Source organism: Herpailurus yagouaroundi, unplaced genomic scaffold (assembly GCF_014898765.1).
Source record: "Herpailurus yagouaroundi ecotype Mexico unplaced genomic scaffold, PumYag 28, whole genome shotgun sequence".
Taxonomy (NCBI): Eukaryota; Metazoa; Chordata; class Mammalia; order Carnivora; family Felidae; genus Herpailurus; species Herpailurus yagouaroundi.
In genome coordinates this window covers 119,194,558-119,212,889 of record NW_024412376.1, presented here as the reverse complement: position 1 = coordinate 119,212,889, position 18,332 = coordinate 119,194,558, and the positions used below count along the sequence as shown (strand labels likewise).

General features: G+C 35.3%; 1 long non-coding RNA gene and 1 pseudogene across 1 annotated transcript in view; one reads left to right on the top strand and one right to left on the bottom strand.

The window, feature by feature from the left end:
- LOC121035140 (uncharacterized) overlaps positions 1-18,332 on the bottom strand; it is a 102,362-nt gene that overhangs the window by 58,549 nt on the left and 25,481 nt on the right. The window lies entirely within an intron of this gene.
- Positions 3,963-5,139, top strand: LOC121035136 (dnaJ homolog subfamily A member 1-like; annotated as a pseudogene).

The window sequence follows — 18,332 nt, the reverse complement described above, 5'->3', positions numbered from 1 at the left end:
GGAAAACAAGGGAGGGAAGGAAGGAAACTACAGGTCATTAGCTCTGATGAACAAAGATGCAAAATTTTTCAACAAAATATTAGAAAACTGAATCCATCTATACAGTAAAAAATTATTCACCACAATCAAGTGAGACTTATTCCAGGGATGTGAGGGTAGTTCAATACTGGCAAAGCAAACAACATGATATATCACATTAATAAGAGAAATGACAAAAGAAACCATATGATAATCTTTATACTTGCAGAATAAGAATTTGACAAAGTACAACAACAATTCATGATAAGAACTCTCATAAAGTAGGTTTAGAGGGAATATACCTCAACATTCTAAATGTCATATATGAAAAACCCATAGCTAATATCATATTCAATGGTAAAAAACTGAAAGCTTTTTCCCTAAGAACCAAGATAAGGATTTCCACTGTTTCAACTTTTTTTTTTAATTTTTTTTAACATTTATTTTTTTTGAGACAGAGAGAGACAGAGCATGAACAGGGGAGGGTCAGAGAGAGAGGGAGACACAGAATCTGAAACAGGCTCCAGGCTCTGAGCTGTCAGCACAGAGCCTGATGCGGGGCTTGAACCCACAGACCACGAGATCATGACCTGAGCCGAAGTCGGACGCTCAACCAACTGAGCCACCCAGGCGCCCCCCACTGTTTCAACTTTTATTCATCATAACCACAATGAGATACACCTCACACTTGTGAGAATGGCTAAAGTTAAAACACAAGAAACATCAATGTTGACAAGGATGTGGAGAAAAAGAAACCCTCTTACACTGTTGGTACAAAGGCAAGCTGATGGAAACACTATGGGAAACAGTATGGAGATTCCTCAAAAAATTAAAAATAGAATTACCATATGAACCAATAATTCCATTACTGGGTATTTACCTAAAGAAAATGAAAACATTAATTCAAAAGGATGTATGCACCTCCATGTTAGCTGCAGCATTATTTACAATAGCCAAGACATGGAAGTAACCCAAGTGTCCATCCACAGATGAGTGGATAATAAAGATACACACACACACACACACACACACACACACACACACACACACACAAACGTGTACAATGGAATTTTATGCAGCCATAAAAAAGGATGAAATTTTTGCCATCTGCAACATGATGATAGATCTGGAGGGTGCAATGCTAAGTGAGATAAGTCAGTTAGAAAAGGAAAAATACCATACAATTTCACTTAAACATGGAATTTAAGAAATAAAAACAGAGACAAACAAAAAATGGACTCAAATATAGTGAACAAACTGGTGGTTGATGGAAGGGAGAGGGTTAGGAGATGCATTAAATTGGTGAAGGATATTGAGTATATTTATCATCACACACCACACCAAGCCATGTACCCCCAAACACCTTCATGCCATGCCAAGCTGCCGCATGCCACAGCTGTTGCCATGCACCACACCAAGCTACAGTGCTATGCCCAGCCATCACACCATGCCAGCCACACACCTCCAACCACCAGCATGTATCATGCCTGGCTTTGCACCACTCGCCAGACTGGCACACAGTTACCAAACATCATAGCACTTTGGAAATCTGGCATAGGACTGGTGGCCCAGTACAAATTTTGCTAATATTGCTTCCCTGCTCCCAAGTATTGCAGCAGGCATGGCCCTCAGAGCCAGCCTTCCTGGGTCCCACTGCCTGATATCACAGAGAGCAACCATAGCCCACAACAGGCAGAGAGTAAGTCCAGGCAACTGCACTGAAGAGAAAAGTGACTCAGACACAACAACAGGATATAAGCAACATACATAGAATATTCCCCTGAAGTGCCAGGTTTTGGTGAATAGGGGACTCTACTGAAGGGAACTCCAGGACCTATTCTTCATGAAGTCACTACTTTCAAGAGCAGAAGACACAACTGGCTTTTTTTAACACAGAGACACAGGCATAGAGGCAGACAAAATGAGGAGACAGGGAAATTTATTCCAAATGAACAAATAGGACCAGGCCACAGTCAGAGATCTAAGTAAAACAGATATAAGTAACATGTCTGATAGAGAATTTAAAGCATTTATTATGAGGACACTCACTGTACTTGACAAAAGAGTAGAAGACATGAGTCAGACCCTTAACACACAGATAAGGAATAACATAGCAGAGGTAAAGGGTTCAATAAATGAAATGAGAAACATGCTCAATGGAATGAACAGCAAGCTGGAAGTAGTACAGGATTGAAGTAGTGACCTAGAAGACAGAGTAATAGAAAGTTATCAAGCTAAAGAGAGAGAGAGAGAGAGAGAGAGAGAGAGAGAGAGAGAGAGAGAATTATACAAAATGAAAACAGACTTAGGGATTTCAGTGATTCAATTGAGTCTAATAACATTCATATTATAGGAGCCCTAGAAGAAGAAGACAGAGAAGAGGGCAGAAAATCTATTTGAAGAAATAGCTGATAACTTCCCTAATCTGGAAATAAATATCCCAATCCAGGAGGTACAGAACTCTTATCAAAACAAAAGCAGAACCACACCGAGACATATTGTAATTAAACTGGCAAAGTATAGTGATAAAAAATTTAAAAGCAGCAAGACAAAAGAAGTCAGTAACTTACAAAGTAACTTACACAGGAAAACCCATAAGGCTAGCAGGAGATTTTTCAACAATATCTTAGCAAGCAAGTGGCATGATATATTTAAAATGCTGAATGGGAAATATCTGCAGCCAAGAATGGTCTATCCATCAGGACTATCACTCAGAACAGAAGGAGAGATAAAGAGTTTCCCAAACAAATAAAAATAACAAGACTTCATGACCACTAAACCAGCCCTGCAAAAAATATTAAAGGGGACACTTAGATGGGGCGCCTGGGTGGCGCAGTCGGTTAAGCGTCCGACTTCAGCCAGGTCACCATCTCGCGGTCCGTGAGTTCGAGCCCCGCGTCGGGCTCTGGGCTGATGGCTCAGAGCCTGGAGCCTGTTTCCGATTCTGTGTCTCCCTCTCTCTCTGCCCCTCCCCCGTTCATGCTCTGTCTCTCTCTGTCCCAAAAATAAATAAAACGTTGAAAAAAAAAATTAAAAATAAATAAATAAATAAAGGGGACACTTAGAGTATAAAGGACACACCAAAAGTGACAGGATAGAGGTAGGAAACACAAAATCTATAGAAATGAATATTTCTGTAAAAATTCAGTCAAGGATTTCACAAAACAGGATATAAAAATATAATAACCTAACCCTAAAATGTGGGGAGGAGAGGAAAACAGAGTGGGTACACACTTAAACGACCACCAACTTAATAGAGACTGCCATATGCAGAAGAGTTTATATACAAACCTAATGGTAACTATATATGAAAAAACATTAATAAACATTCAAAGAATAAAAGGAAAGAAATCCAAATATGTCACTAAAGAAAATCAGCAAAATATGAAAGAAAGACAAGAAACAATCAGAAATATCTTCGGAAACAAACACAAAACTAATAATAAAATGGCCATAAATACATATCTATCAATAAGTACTTAATGTAAATGGAATAAATGTTCCAATTAAAAGACATGGGGTGACGGAGTGAATAAATATAAGACCCATCTATATGCTGCCTACAAAAGACTCATTTTAGACCTAAAGACACCTGCAGATAGAAAGTGAGAGGATGGAGAAACATCTATCATGCAAATGGATGTCAAAAGAAACCCAGAGTAGCAATATTTATATCAGACAAAACAGACTTTAAAACAAAGACTGTAACAAGAGACAAAAAAAAAAAGACACTCTATAATAATAAAGGGGACAATCCAACAAGAAGATATAAGCATTGTAAATATTTATGCACCAACATAGAAGCACTCAAATACATTAAACAATTATTAACAGGGAACTTTGCAGAATGTTCAGGGAGAAGGGCAAGAGTGGTGGCTGCCAGAGTTGTCTGCATCCTTCCTCCTCCCCCACACTGGCCTCAGCCCACTCACCAGCTGTAGAAAATGGTGAAAGAAACCACTTAGTATGATGTTTTTGGGAGTCAAACCCAATGCCACCTAGGAAGAATCAAAAAAGGCTTACAGGAAACTGGCCTTGATGTACCACCCTGATAAAAATCCAAATGAAGGAAAGAAGTTTAAAGAGATTCAAGCTTATGAAGTGCTGTTTGATGCAAAGAAAAGGGAATTAAATGACAAAGGAGGAGAACAGGTAATTAAAGAAGGTGGAGCTGGTGGTAGTTTTGGTTCCCCCATGGAGAACTTTAATACATTTTTTGGAGGAGGAGGAAGGATGCAGAGAGAAAGGAGAGGTAAAAATGTTGTATATCATTCTCAATAACCTTATATTTATATAATGGTGCAACAAGAAAACTAGCTCTGCAAAAGAACATGATTTGTGACAAATGTGAGGACTGAGGTGGTAATGATGTTGTCCCAATTACCAAAGTACTGGAATGCAAATAAGAACTCATCAAATAGGACCTGGAATGGTTCAGCAAATCCAATCTGTGTTCATGGAGTACCAGGCCATGGAGAATGGATCACTTGTAAAGATAGATGTAAAAGCTGCAGTGGAAGGAAAAAAAAAAAAAAAGCTGCAGTTCAAGAGAAGATTTAGAAATTCCTATTAACAAAGGCATGAAAGATGGCCAGAAGATAACATTCCATAGTGAAGGAGACCAAGAAGCACTGGAACCAAGGGATATTATCATTATTTTAGACCAGATGGACCATGATGTTTTTATTGAGCAAGAAGACCTTTTCATGTGTATGGATATACAACTGGTTGAAACACTGTGTGACTTTCAAAAGCCAATATCTACTCTTGACAACTGAACCATCCTCACCACCTCTCATCCTGGTCAGACTTTCGAGTATGGAAACATCAAGGATATGCTAAATGAAGGCATGCCAATTTATCATAGACCATATGAAAAGGGTTGCCTAATCATGCAATTTAAGGTAAACTTTCCTGAGAATAACTCTGTCTCCTGATAAACTCCCTTATCTGGAAAAACTCCTACTCGAGATGAAGGAAGTAAAAGAGATCGATGAAACGGAGAAGGTGGAACTGGTGAACTATGATCCAAATCAGGAAAGGAAGTGCCATCACAATGGAAAATCATATGAAGATGATGAACATCATTCTAGGGGTGGTGTTCAGTGTCAGACCTCTTAATGGGGCCAGTGAATGCCACTGCTGGCATTTTATATGTAGTGGTGAATGAGTAAAGGATCATAATCATAGCTCACTACTTGCTATAGTTTTCAATATTCAACTATAGTTTTTAAGTTAAATGAAGAATAAACTCAAATATAAAAGCTAAAAAATTTTAAAAATTAAAAATTAATAAACACATAAAGGAACTAATTGATCATGATACAATAATAGATTTTAACACCCCACATACATCAATGGGCAGATCATCTAAACAGAACATCAACAAGAAAAAAAATGGCTTTCATTGACACACTGGAAAGAATGGTTTTAACATATATATTCAGAAAATTCCATTCTAAAGAAGCAGAATAGACATTTTTTTTCAAATGGAAATGGGCCACTCTCCAGAATAGATCACATAATAGTCCACAAAACAAATCTTGACAAATTTAAGTAAATAAAAATCATAACACGCATATTTTCTGACCACAACACTATGAAACTAGAACTCAACCACAAGAATGAATCTAGAAAGATCACAAATACATGAAGGTTAAATAGCATGCTACTAAACAATGAATGGGCCAACCAGGAAATAAAAGAAGATATAAGAAAAGTCATAGAAACAAATCAAAATGAAAACACAACACTCCAAAATCTCTGGGATACAGCAAAAGCAGTTCTAAGATGGAAGTTTATAGCAATGCAGGCCTACCACAAGAAACAAGAAAAAGCTCAAATAAACAACCTAACCTTACACCTAAAGGAACTACAAAAATAACAAAAAATAAAACCTAAAAACACCAGAAGGAAGAAAATTACAAAGATTTGAGCAGAAATAAATGGTATAGAAACAAACAAAAAAAGAAAACAACAACAACAAAAATAGGACAGATCAATAAAACTAGAAGCCATCTCTTTGAAACAAAATAAAACAAAAAATTTGATAAACCTCTACCCAGATTTATCAAGACAAAATATAGAAAGGACTCAAATGAGATAACACTGACGCCACATAAATACAATTATAAGAGAATATTATGAAATACTATATGCCAACAAATTGAACAACCTAAAATAAATGGATAATCCCTGGAAAAATAGAAAATACCAAAACTGAAACAGGAAAAAATAAAAAAATTTGAATAGACTGATTACCAGCAAGGAGATTGAATCAGTTATCAAAGCACTCCCAACAAACAAAAGTCCGGTATCAAATGACTTCACAGGTGAATTCTACTAAACATTTAAAGAAGAGTTAATACCTATTCTTCTCAAACTATTGGAAAAGAATAGAAAAGAGGGAAAACTTCCAAATTCATTCTGTGAGGCCAACAATACCCTGATACCAAAACCAGACAAAGATACCACTAAAAAAAGTACAGGCTAATATCCCTGGTGAACACAGATACAAATATTCTGAACAGAATATTAGCAAACTGACTTTAACAATACATTGAAAAATAATTCACCATGATCAAGTGGGATTTATTCTTCTGTTATAGGGTGGTTCAGTATTTGAAAATCAATCATTGTGATATGTCACATCAATAAAAGAAAGGATAAGAACCATACGATCATTTCAATAGATGTAGAAAACGCTTCTGACAAAGTATAACATCCATTCATGATAAAAACCCTCAACAAAATAGACAGGTTTAGAGGGAACATACCTCAACATTCTAAAATCCACATATGAAAAACCCTTAAGTAAAATAATCCTTAATGGGGAAAAACTGAGATCATTTCCCCTAAAATCAGGAATAAGACAAGGATGTCTATCCTCAACACTTTTATTCAACATAGTACTATAAATCCTAGCCACAGCAATGAAACAACAAAGGAAATAAAAAGCAACCAAATAAATAAAGAAAAAGTAAAACTTTCACTATTTGCAGATGATATGATACTGTATATAGAAAACCCTAAAGACCCCACCAAAAAAACTGCTAGAACTGATAAATGAATTCAGTAAAGTTTCAGGATACAAAATTAATGTACAGAAATATGTTGCATTTCTATATACCAATAATGAAGTAGAAAGAGAAATTAAGAAAATAATCCCATTTATAATTAGATCCCAAATAACAAGATCCCTAGGAAAAATCTAATCACAGAGGTGAAAGACCTCTACTTTGAAAATTATAATATCTTGATGAAAGAAATTGAAGATGACACTAATGAATGGAGAGACATTCCATGTTCATGGATTGTAAGAATATTGTTAAAACATTTGGGGCATCTGGGTGGCTCAGTCAGTTATGCGTGTGACTGGCTCAGGTCATGATCTCGCAGGTTGAGTTCGAGCCCTGCATCAGGCTCTCTGCTGACAGTTCAGAGCGTGGAGCCTGCTTTGGATTCTATGTCTCCCTCTCTCTCTCTCTCTCTCTCTCTCTCTCTCTCTGCCCCTCCCCCACTCACACTCTGTGTCTCTCTCTCAAAAGTAAATAAACATTAAATTTTTTAAAAATGTCTATAGCACCCAAAGCATCCTACAGATTTAATGCAATCCCTAGCAAAATACCACCAGCATTTTTCACAGAACTAGAATAATCCTCAAATTTGTATGGAACCACAAAAGACCCTGAGTAGACACAGCTATCTTGAAAACGAACAAAGCTGAAGTCATCACAATTCTGGACTTTAAGCTATATTATGAAGCTATAATAATCAAACAGTATGGTACTGGTAAGTACCCATAGTAAAGTATGTAAATAGAGTACTGGTAAGTACCCATAGTAAAACAAGTAAATAGACCCGTACATCAATAGAACAGAATATTAAAAAAGAAGTCCACAATTACAAGGTCAATTAATCTTCAACAAAGCAGGAAAGAAATCCAATAGGAAAGAGACAGTCTCTTTAACAAATGGAATTTGGAAAACTCAACAGCAATATGCAAAAGAATGACACTTGACCACTTTCTCACACCATCACAAGAATAAACTCAAAATGGATTAAATACCTAAATGTGAGGCCTCACACCATAAAAGTCCTATAAGAGAACACAGGCAGTGATTTCTTTGACATTGGCTATAGTAACTTCTTTCTAGATATGTCTCTTGAAGCAAGGGAAACAAAAGAAAAAATAAAGTATTGGGACTATTTAAAAATAAAAAGCTTCTGCACAGGGACGAAAACAATCAACAAAACTAAAGACAACTTATGGGAGAAGATATTTGCAAATAACATATCCTATGAAGAGTTAGTATCCAAAACATACAAAGAATTTATAAAGCTCAACACTCACTAAAAAATGTGCAGAAGTCATGAACAGACATTTTTCCAAAGAAGACATCCAAATGGCCAACAGACACATGAAAAGATGCTCAAAATCGCTTATCATAAGGAAAATGCAAATCAAAACTACAATGATATAGCACCTCACACCTGTCAGAATGGGTAAAATCAACAACACAAGAAACCACAGGTGTTGATGAGGATATGGAGAAAAAGGAGTCATCTTACACTGTTGGTGGGAATGCAAACTGGTGCAGACACTCTGGAAAATGGTACCGAAGCTCCTCAGAAAATTACAAATACAACTACCTAATGATCCAGCAATACTACTACTGAGTATTTACCCAAAAATACAAAAACACTAATTTCAAGGGATATGTGCACCCTGATGTTTATAGCAACATTATCGACACTAGCCAAGAGTCTATTGACTGATGAATGGATAAAGAAGATGGGGTGTGTGTGTGTGTGTGTATATATATATATATATATATATATATATATATATATATATATATTCCACTATATATACAATGGAATATTATCCAGCCATAAAAATAAAATCTTGCCATTTACAAAGACATAATACTAGGTGTAAAAAGTCAGAGAAAGACAAATACTGTATGATTTCACTCATATGTGGAACTTAAAAGAACAAAACAAATAGCAAAGGGGAAAAAATAACAGAGTGAAAGAGACACAAATCAAGAATCACACTCTTATTTACTGAGAACTGATGTTTACCAGAGGGGAAGGGGGTAGGGTGATGGGTTAAACAGGTGATGGGAAAAAAAAAACAAAAACAAAAAGAAACAGGTGATGGGGATGAAGGAGTGCCCTTGTCATGATGAGTACAGGGTGTTGAATCACTATATTGTATGCCTGGAACTAATAACACTAATAATACTCTATGTTAAGTAAGTGGAATTAAAATAAAATCTTAAAAAACTAATCAACAAACTTAAAAAAAAATCATAGTATCCTTACGATGTGTGCCAAATATTTTAGAGAGCTGTTGAATCATCATATTTTACACCCGAAAACTAATTTAACACCATGTTAATTATGCTAGAATTTTAAAGGATAAATAAGAACTACAAAAACAGAACTTCACACTGGAAGAACTAGGTTAGATCCACACAAGTTGTTTTCTCTGAATGACACTCTAAGGTCACTTTAGGTAGCAAATCATATAATGGACCTCTACACTGTTTCACCAGTGCTAACACTACTTGAACATTTCCTTGTACCAGTTGAGAGCAGAAGCCCCATTGGCTTCCTTTGGATGGGGGTATGGAATGCTGATTCCAGTCTTCTTTCTGCCTATTTTCATACTAGAGAGGACTGTGTGATTAGAACTGGAAGTCAACTGGTAAAAATTATATTCATCTTTCTTTTTTTCCCCCTTATTCTATCTGCCCTGTCTATAGAGGAAAACAACTAGAAATTTCTCCTTTAACAAAGAGAAATTATAACAGTACTATTTTACCTAGTTTTAATTCGTAGACCGTGACAACTCTCATAAATTCCAATGATCACAGGAGAGGCAAACTTATTTCTTGAGCCTAAAAAGAAAAAACTATTAGTATTTCCCAGAATATGAAAGTATATATATAATCTTTGATAATTCACAATTGGTATAAATAAAACTGTCCTCTTTCCTTTATTGATAAAACTAAACATTCACATAAATATTCAAATGCAATGCATTACATATATTATACTAAATATGCACATTTTATAACACATATTTGACTGGTTGTACAATCAACACAGAAGACATAATGATACCTATACAAAAATAATACAGTTTTATTCCAGTTGTAAATATAACTGTACTAACTCTTAATTTTGTGTCAAATTGGTTATCACTATTCCTGGTTTCTTTCTCAATACTATTATAAAAGTGACTGCTGTTTGAGAAACTGTTATGCAAAACACTGGTATGGAGCTTTTCTTGATTTCCTACCACAGAATCCACTGCCTACTCTATTTATTACCTGATAATTTTAGTAATAAATACACTAATGCAGATTAGTGTACCACACTGAAATTATAGATATGCCCTCAATACACTTTTTGATTGAATGCCAAATAGTTGAATGTTAAAATCAATATTTAGGGGAGGCCAACTAATACCATCATAGAATGAAGTGATGAGACTTTAAAATTTTTTCAAATTTCCCTAAGTGATAATTATAATTTCACTCCTAACCATGTAAATTTCAATTCAAATAGTTTGAAATTTTAATTTGGAAAACTTCACTCACTTTCAGTGTGGTTGGTAGGTGTGCAATTGTTTTGGGGATAATTCTGTCAATGTAGGATACTGTTGATGATAATGTTTGCCACTAACTTTGAAAGTCTTTTATCATCTAGGTAGAGATTTATCAGCTTTTCAATTCCTGTAATTTCATCAAATCAATTTCTCAAATTGGAGTTGTTTGCACTGCTTAAAGAAGATTCTGCCTATTTTCAGAAGACTTAAAAATGTCTTCACATATTATTTTATCAGGAATATTTTTGCTTAGCTGTTGTTTTACACTTACTGCCTGAGATAAAATTTCTTTTAATCTTGGATCTAAAAATATAGCAATGGAGAAATTTAATTGGTTTCAATATAACAAACCTCCAAATTCCCACATGCATCTCAGCTTTCATTCCATGCACATTAATTTAGCATGTTCTGTGAAACAAACTTTTGGGAGACTCCTTATAGCAGACAGAATGTAAGAAATACTTTTGGTCTCAAGTCACACTCATTTGGTTATTTCTTTAGCAGATTCCAACAAATAAACTATGTTCTCTATAAGCAAGCTGTCTTGAAAGTTGGCATTGTTATTGGCAGAGTATGGTGTTAAATCTTTAATTCACTCTTCGTTAAAAAATGTGATCACTTCGATTCCATCTTGTTTGAACATCTGATATCTGACAAAGCAGTTCCATCATCTATTTTATATCTTATAAATGTGTCTGGATTAAGTAGTGGTAAGTATCTTCCTGCTTAAGGGCAGTACTTTTGTTACATGAGAATGTGTTATAATTACTCTAACATACAATTGAAGAATGTGAAAAAATACTCATCATTTGTTTATTTACATGTCACTCCTAGGTTTCACCACATTTACTTCATTGTCAGTCACAGTTGTATGACATTTGTTTCACTGATTTTCCATTCGATAAATAGTTCATCAATCGATTCACGCAGTTGTTAGCTATGTGAGACCTAAAAGTTTCTTACCAAGTAAACGAGAAGAATTAAATCCTTCACAACTCAGCATAATAAAACGTAAAACAAATGTATGGTTGTATCTTTATGTCTAAATTTGTTATTAGGAAAATAAGAAAAATACCAATTCAATAATATTTCTCACACTTTGTTGGTACATACAGCAGAATGTGAATCAAGAACTAGTGTTTCTGCACCAGTTTCAAAGATAGAGTTCTGTTACTTGGAATGTATAGCTTGGGTGAAACTAAAAATTCTTTGAAATTCATCCACAGAAAATGATTGACATTCTACTGCACTCAGTTCAATAAGATTTTGTTCAAAATATTTGACTTGATAGGCTTAAAAGCATCAGAAAGAAATATTTCTAAATCACTTGTGGAAAAATTTTCAAGTTTGATAAGTGAAAACAAAATATGTTTTTTAGTACATCATTTTTCTCTAATTTAAATTTTCTTCTTACTATCTTTTGTATCAGATGATTTATCATAGATGTTTTGGAATCTTTCTTCCTCATGATATTTTATAGTGGCATTCTGCTCTTAATTCATTTTCTCAACTTGTATAGAATTCCCAAAAAGGAATACTAAAGCCAAAGCAAAATTTTCATGCTTCCGCAATACGTATTTATGCAAATACTCTCTCACTAGACTATGAGAATCATAAAGAAAGGGACTGCATTTTCTTTCTCTCTCACTGTCAAGAATAGAGCATGATAGGCACTAAGCACTCAATGAACACTTGTTGACTAAAAAGATATATATGTTTAAAATGATACAGCATGATGTAATAGAAAAATATTACATTTGCTATATTTTTCCCTTTGCTAGTGTTGTGATATCGAACAATTTATTTAATATCTCCAAACAAATATTTCCTCATGTGCAGAATATTCCTGAAACTCCTTGAGTTGTTGTGATATTTTTAGTGTATTTTAAAACACTAGCACAATTCTCGCCATCCAGGAGGTGCTCAATATGGCAACTAATAAGAAGGAAGGGGGAAAAATGAAGAATATTAATGTCTGCTTTATTAAAGAACTATTTGATGCCCAGTATATAACCACATATTTAAGAATCTAATTTACTGAACAGAATTTATTGAGCTGAACCAAACAAACAAACAAAAACAGTATTCCTCCATTAAAATGAAAACTTTTTTCTTTGTCACAGGATAGCTCAGGATTACATATCAAACATCAGATATTTTCTAAGAAGTCTCTTGAAGTTTATCCATTCAACTCTTTGGTATCAAAAATTATCAAATATCATGCACCCAAGGCCTGTAAATGAGTGTTCTGCATTTGGGTCATGTTTCTGCCAAATTATTAGGAAAGCCCATAAATCATTATATTATCTCCTCACAGTCTCTCTTATTTCTAATAATTAGTAGGGCTATTTCTTAGCTTGCAACAGCAAACTCAAAGGAATCTTTTTACTTATGTGAGTTCTGCAGTCTTCTAGATTTATCTGAGAAATGACTTTAATTACTCACATTCTTCACTTTCCCTTAAGTATTGCAAAAGGACATTAGTCAGAACGATGTTCCCAATATTAATATACCTATCACTCATTGCAATTTCCTCAGTCTTAATTTCTGGTACCAATCACTTTTTGTATAAATACTAATTAGATTCAGGTACAAAAAATATGCAAATATCTAAGTTAATGAGACCTGCTATACAAAGCCTCTAGTAAATATTTCCCTATTGATATTTCAGTGGGTGGTTTTCCCACCAAATATATATGTAGCTCCAAATTATTTTGGGTGAAATTTAGGGTACTAGATCCCCAGTAATCTAACCCTATACAATTCAACAACCACTTTCAATTGTCAGCTATTTTAATTGCCTAATATTTATGCAATCTAAACAATATGCTGATGTTGAGGATTGCTCAATTTTATTTTTTTATGAATTCTTTTAAAGTTTATTTTTTTATTTTGAGAGAGAAGGAGGGAGGGAGGGGCAGCGAGAGGGAGGGAGAGAAAGAGAGAAACAGGTTCCATGCTGCCAGCACAGAGCCAAACACAGGGCTCAAGCTCACAAAACTGTGAGATCACCACCTGAGCCAAAACCAAGAGTCTGTGACAGTTCACCAACTGAGCCACCCAGGTGCCCCAAGGATTACTCAGTTTTAAAATGTCATTTGTGGGGCGCCTGGGTGGCGCAGTCGGTTAAGCGTCCGACTTCAGCCAGGTCATGATCTCGCGGTCCGTGAGTTCGAGCCCCGCGTTGGGCTCTGGGCTGATGGCTCAGAGCCTGGAGCCTGTTTCCGATTCTGTGTCTCCCTCTCTCTCTGCCCCTCCCCCGTTCATGCTCTGTCTCTCTCTGTCCCAAAAATAAATAAACGTTAAAAAAAAATTTTTTTTTAAATGTCATTTGTTTCCTTAATGGTAGAGACAAATTAGCTCTCTTACAAACACTCCCTCAGTACTCTTCTTTGCATTCTTCAAATATGTATATATAAATATCTACATAAATATATGACAAAATTATGTTAAATTGTTGGTTAATATTTACATTCTTTGACTATGGAAGTATTGATTGATATTTTTGGTTAGGTAATATTTTCCCCATAATTCTGACACTGATGCTCCCTGTATTTCTAATTTCTAGATATAGCAGCTGAGAATTTCTAGTATCAGGTTCATGATAATTTATATGAACCAGTTTTTTTTTCTTCCTGAAAACATTTAGAATCTTCTCCCCAGGCTCTACTTTCTACAATTCAAAAAGATTTTTACCAATTTTCCATGATCTCATTTTCTAGAACTCTTAAAACTTGAACATTTAATATTCTGAATTGATCATTTAATTTTTCTATCTTTTCTTGAATTTGTTTCTATTTCATCTAGTGCATTTTTATTAAAAACTAATGCATCTGCTTTCAAAACTATTACTAAATGCTTGATTTTCACTATTTTTTTTTCAAATTGCTCTTTCCTGTTTTGATTCCATTTTATAATGTGTAATTCATTTATGGGTGAAAGTCTAATTCTCCATCTCCTCAAATGGATTTTTTTCTTTATATTCTGAAGTTCTTTTGCTGTCTCTGTTATCTATTTACTCTCCCGTTCCTTTAATGTGTATGTTTGTTCCTAAATAACTCACATCTAGAAAACATAAAGAATTCTTACAAATCAGTCAGGAAAAGAAAACACTAAATTAAAAGTGGGTGAAATACTTGAACAAAAACTTCCAAAAAGAATATTCCCAAATAGCTAATAATTATATGACTAGTGTTCAGTGTCAATCATGAGAGAAATGAAAAATAAAGTTTCTAAACCTCAGTGTGATACTCCTACACACTCCCAAATACCAAAAATTAAAGGTTGACAATAACAAGTGTTGATAAGAATGTGTAACCATATAAACTTGCAGTAGAATAGCTTCCATTTTGCACAGCCATGCCACACTTGACTAAAGCCTACAAGATGCTATTTAAAACTATGATTTTTTTTTTTTTTGTCTACTTGTTTTATGTTGCAGGAATGGTGGTAGTCAGGCCCCTACTGCTAGTGTATATAGTCACTTCTTTTTTGTAGTGTTAAGAGTTTTTACTTAACATGCTTTGATATGTCATTTAGCACACTGACCACTAATATCTCTAGTATAGACTATTCCATTTATTATCATAAAATAACCCTCTTTGTGTTGTAGATTTATTTCTTTCTCAAATACTTTATCAGATATAAATGTTGATCCTGTTGCTTTAAGCATGAATGTTTGCTTATTATTATTTTGTTCCTTTAAGCTTTCTATGTTCATTCATTTATGTGTGTCATTTTTTAATGTTTATTTATTTTGAGAGGGGGAATGGACAGAAAGGGAGAGAGAATATCAAGCAGGCTCTACACTGAGACAAAATCAAGAGTCAGATGCTTAACTAACTGAGCCACGCAGGCACCCTGTGTCTCATTCTTAACATAATCTGAACAGTCTTTTCTTTCAACCCCTTTATCTTTATTTTAAATACTCACTCGACTGCCAATTTAAGCATCCATTCACTAGCCTGCCCACAAACACATAACCAAACAAAACATTGCTCTGGAGTCAGATCTCAGTGAGATCTTTAGACTACATTTCTTAATAAGAGATTACAATATCTTGTCCTTTTACTTTGTTTGTTTTCTGCTTTCTACTTAGAATCTTTTTTTTCCCAACAATTTGGAATAGGCAACTGGAATTGAACTAACTCTTTGGCTAGGAATTCAGAATATTTCATAATACTGCTTTCAGTCTTATTTCATCAAGCCAGAAGAATGGTACCAACATAACCAAAGTGAGACTGTTAAACATGGAACTTCACAAAGAGTGACATTAGCGTCATGGAATCGTAAGTCATTCCTTTTTTCTCTCCCCTTTTTTTGTTAACGATTACATCCATAACTGAACAAAACTGCCTCAGCAAATTACACTAAGGGACTTAACAGTACTCTTGCTCACCTGTGAATCTGAAAATAAATAAGACCTCAGTAAGGGCTGTGGACCCAAGGGGGTTAGCAAATCTGCCCCACCCCTACTTGCAGCAATCAGGGGAAAAAAAACCTGGAAAGATCCCCATAGGGGAAGAGAAATTTTTAAAAGTCCATATTGCCTGAGAAGAGTTTCCAAAATACAAACGAAGAAAGAAAAAAAAAAAAAAAAAAAAGTCTGGATATAGAGAAGAGAGACAAACTCTCCAGAGCCACCCTTGCCCAGGGTGACATTTCAAGGACGAAGCTGTTTGGCAGGTAGCAGCAACCTCTCCCATAGAGGAGGTGGAAAGTGAATTGGTGAGTAAATGCTTGGTTATCCAAGTTGTGTGGATTGTGGCTGGGAAAAAAAAAAAAAAACATTTCTCTTTAGCAACACCCTGATTTCTGAAGAGCAACCACTATAATTGGGAGGTAGGAGAAGAAAGAGAAAGAAGTAGAGAAAAGTAACAAAGGATATTAAAGGAACCCATTTTCTGCTGTCTGCTTCAAGACTTCAACAGGAAGTCTGCTCACAAACCTCTGCGAATGCCCCACTAGAAGATCTCCTCACCAGGTCTGTTGGCACCCCTAAAGTTCCATATAATAAATGCACATGTCCCTACACTCTGGGGACAGCTCCTTATGTATTATACCCAATGCATTCAGGAGAGGGAGTGTTGGTAGACAGGGAGCTTATTCAGAAAATAAGCAATGATCAGTGGCCAAGGAAGAAGCCACAAACCTGAGCTATAGTGCTACCTTTTGGAATACAAAAGAAAGGATTCTTATAGCCAGCCTGATGAATTATAAGAAACAAAACAAAAGTTTATTCAAGAAAATATCTATTTCAGGGGCGCCTGGGTGGCTCAGTTGGTTGATCATCCAACTTTGGCTCAGGTCATGACCTCACAGTGTGTGAGTTTGAGCCCCGCGTCAGGCTCTGTGCTGACAGCTCAGAGCCTGGAGCCTGCTTCAGATTCTGTGTCTCCCTCTCTCTCTGCCCCTCCCCTCCTCATGCTCTGTCTCTCTCTGTCTCAAAAATAAATAAAAACATTTTTAAAAAATCTTTAAAAAAAAGAAAATATCTATTTCAAATGCAAAAGCCAGAGCACATAGTGACAAACAATATTTAAAAATCAAGAAAATATGGTATCACAAAAAGAATATGATAATTCAACATGGATCGCAAACACATACACACACCAATAAAGAATTCAAAATAGTGGTTATGAAAAAAATTCAAAAAGCTACATGAAAACTCAGAAAAACAATTCAATGAAATCAGGAATAAAATTAATGAATAGAAACCATTCATTATCAAAGAGATTGAAATGGTAAGAAAGAGCCATATGGATACTGGAGCAGAAAAAAAATCAATGAATGAAATGGAGAATGAAAAAGATTGCATCTGTATCAAGGCAGACGAGATGGAAGAAAGAATAAATTACTTAAAGTATAGGAATAAAGACAATTCAGTTAAAAGAAGAACAGGAACTAAGAGTTTTTTTTATTAAATTTTTTTTCAACGTTTATTTATTTTTGGGACAGAGAGAGACACAGCATGAACGGGGGAGGGGCAGAGAGAGAGGGAGACACAGAATCAGAAACAGGCTCCAGGCTCCGAGCCATCAGCCCAGAGCCTGACGCGGGGCTCGAATTCACGGACCGCGAGATCGTGACCTGGCTGAAGTCGGACGCTTAACCGACTGCGCCACCCAGGGGCCCCCAGGAACTAAGAGTTTTTAAAAGCCTATGAGTACTATCAGATTCAATCAAAAAGAAAATATTAAAATAATTGGGATTCCAGAAAAAGAGGAGAGGGAGAAGACATAGTTTATTTAAAGAAATAATAGATGGTACATCCCAAATCTGGGGGAAGCACATATACATACAAGTCCTCTAAGCTAATAGAGCACCTCATTATTTTGATGCAAAAACATCTTGCCCAAGAGACATTATAATGAAACTGTCAAAAGATCAATTTTAAAGAAAGAATCTTAAAGGCAGCTAGGGGAAGAAAAAAAGAAAGTAACCTACAAAGGAACCCAATGAGTCTATCAGCAGATTTCTCTGCAGAAACTCTACCCACCAGGAGAGAGTAGAATGACATATTCAAAATAATGAAAGATGTTGGTTTGCAAACTGGTTCCTGTACACAGAGGGAGAGACTGAAGAAATGCAAACCACTCCAGATTGGTAGGTGACAGATTTAATATGCAAGGAAACTTATAAGGTGTGTCTTAGGTGTCTGCAAGATGAGTAGATCTGCACACCTGCCTACCAG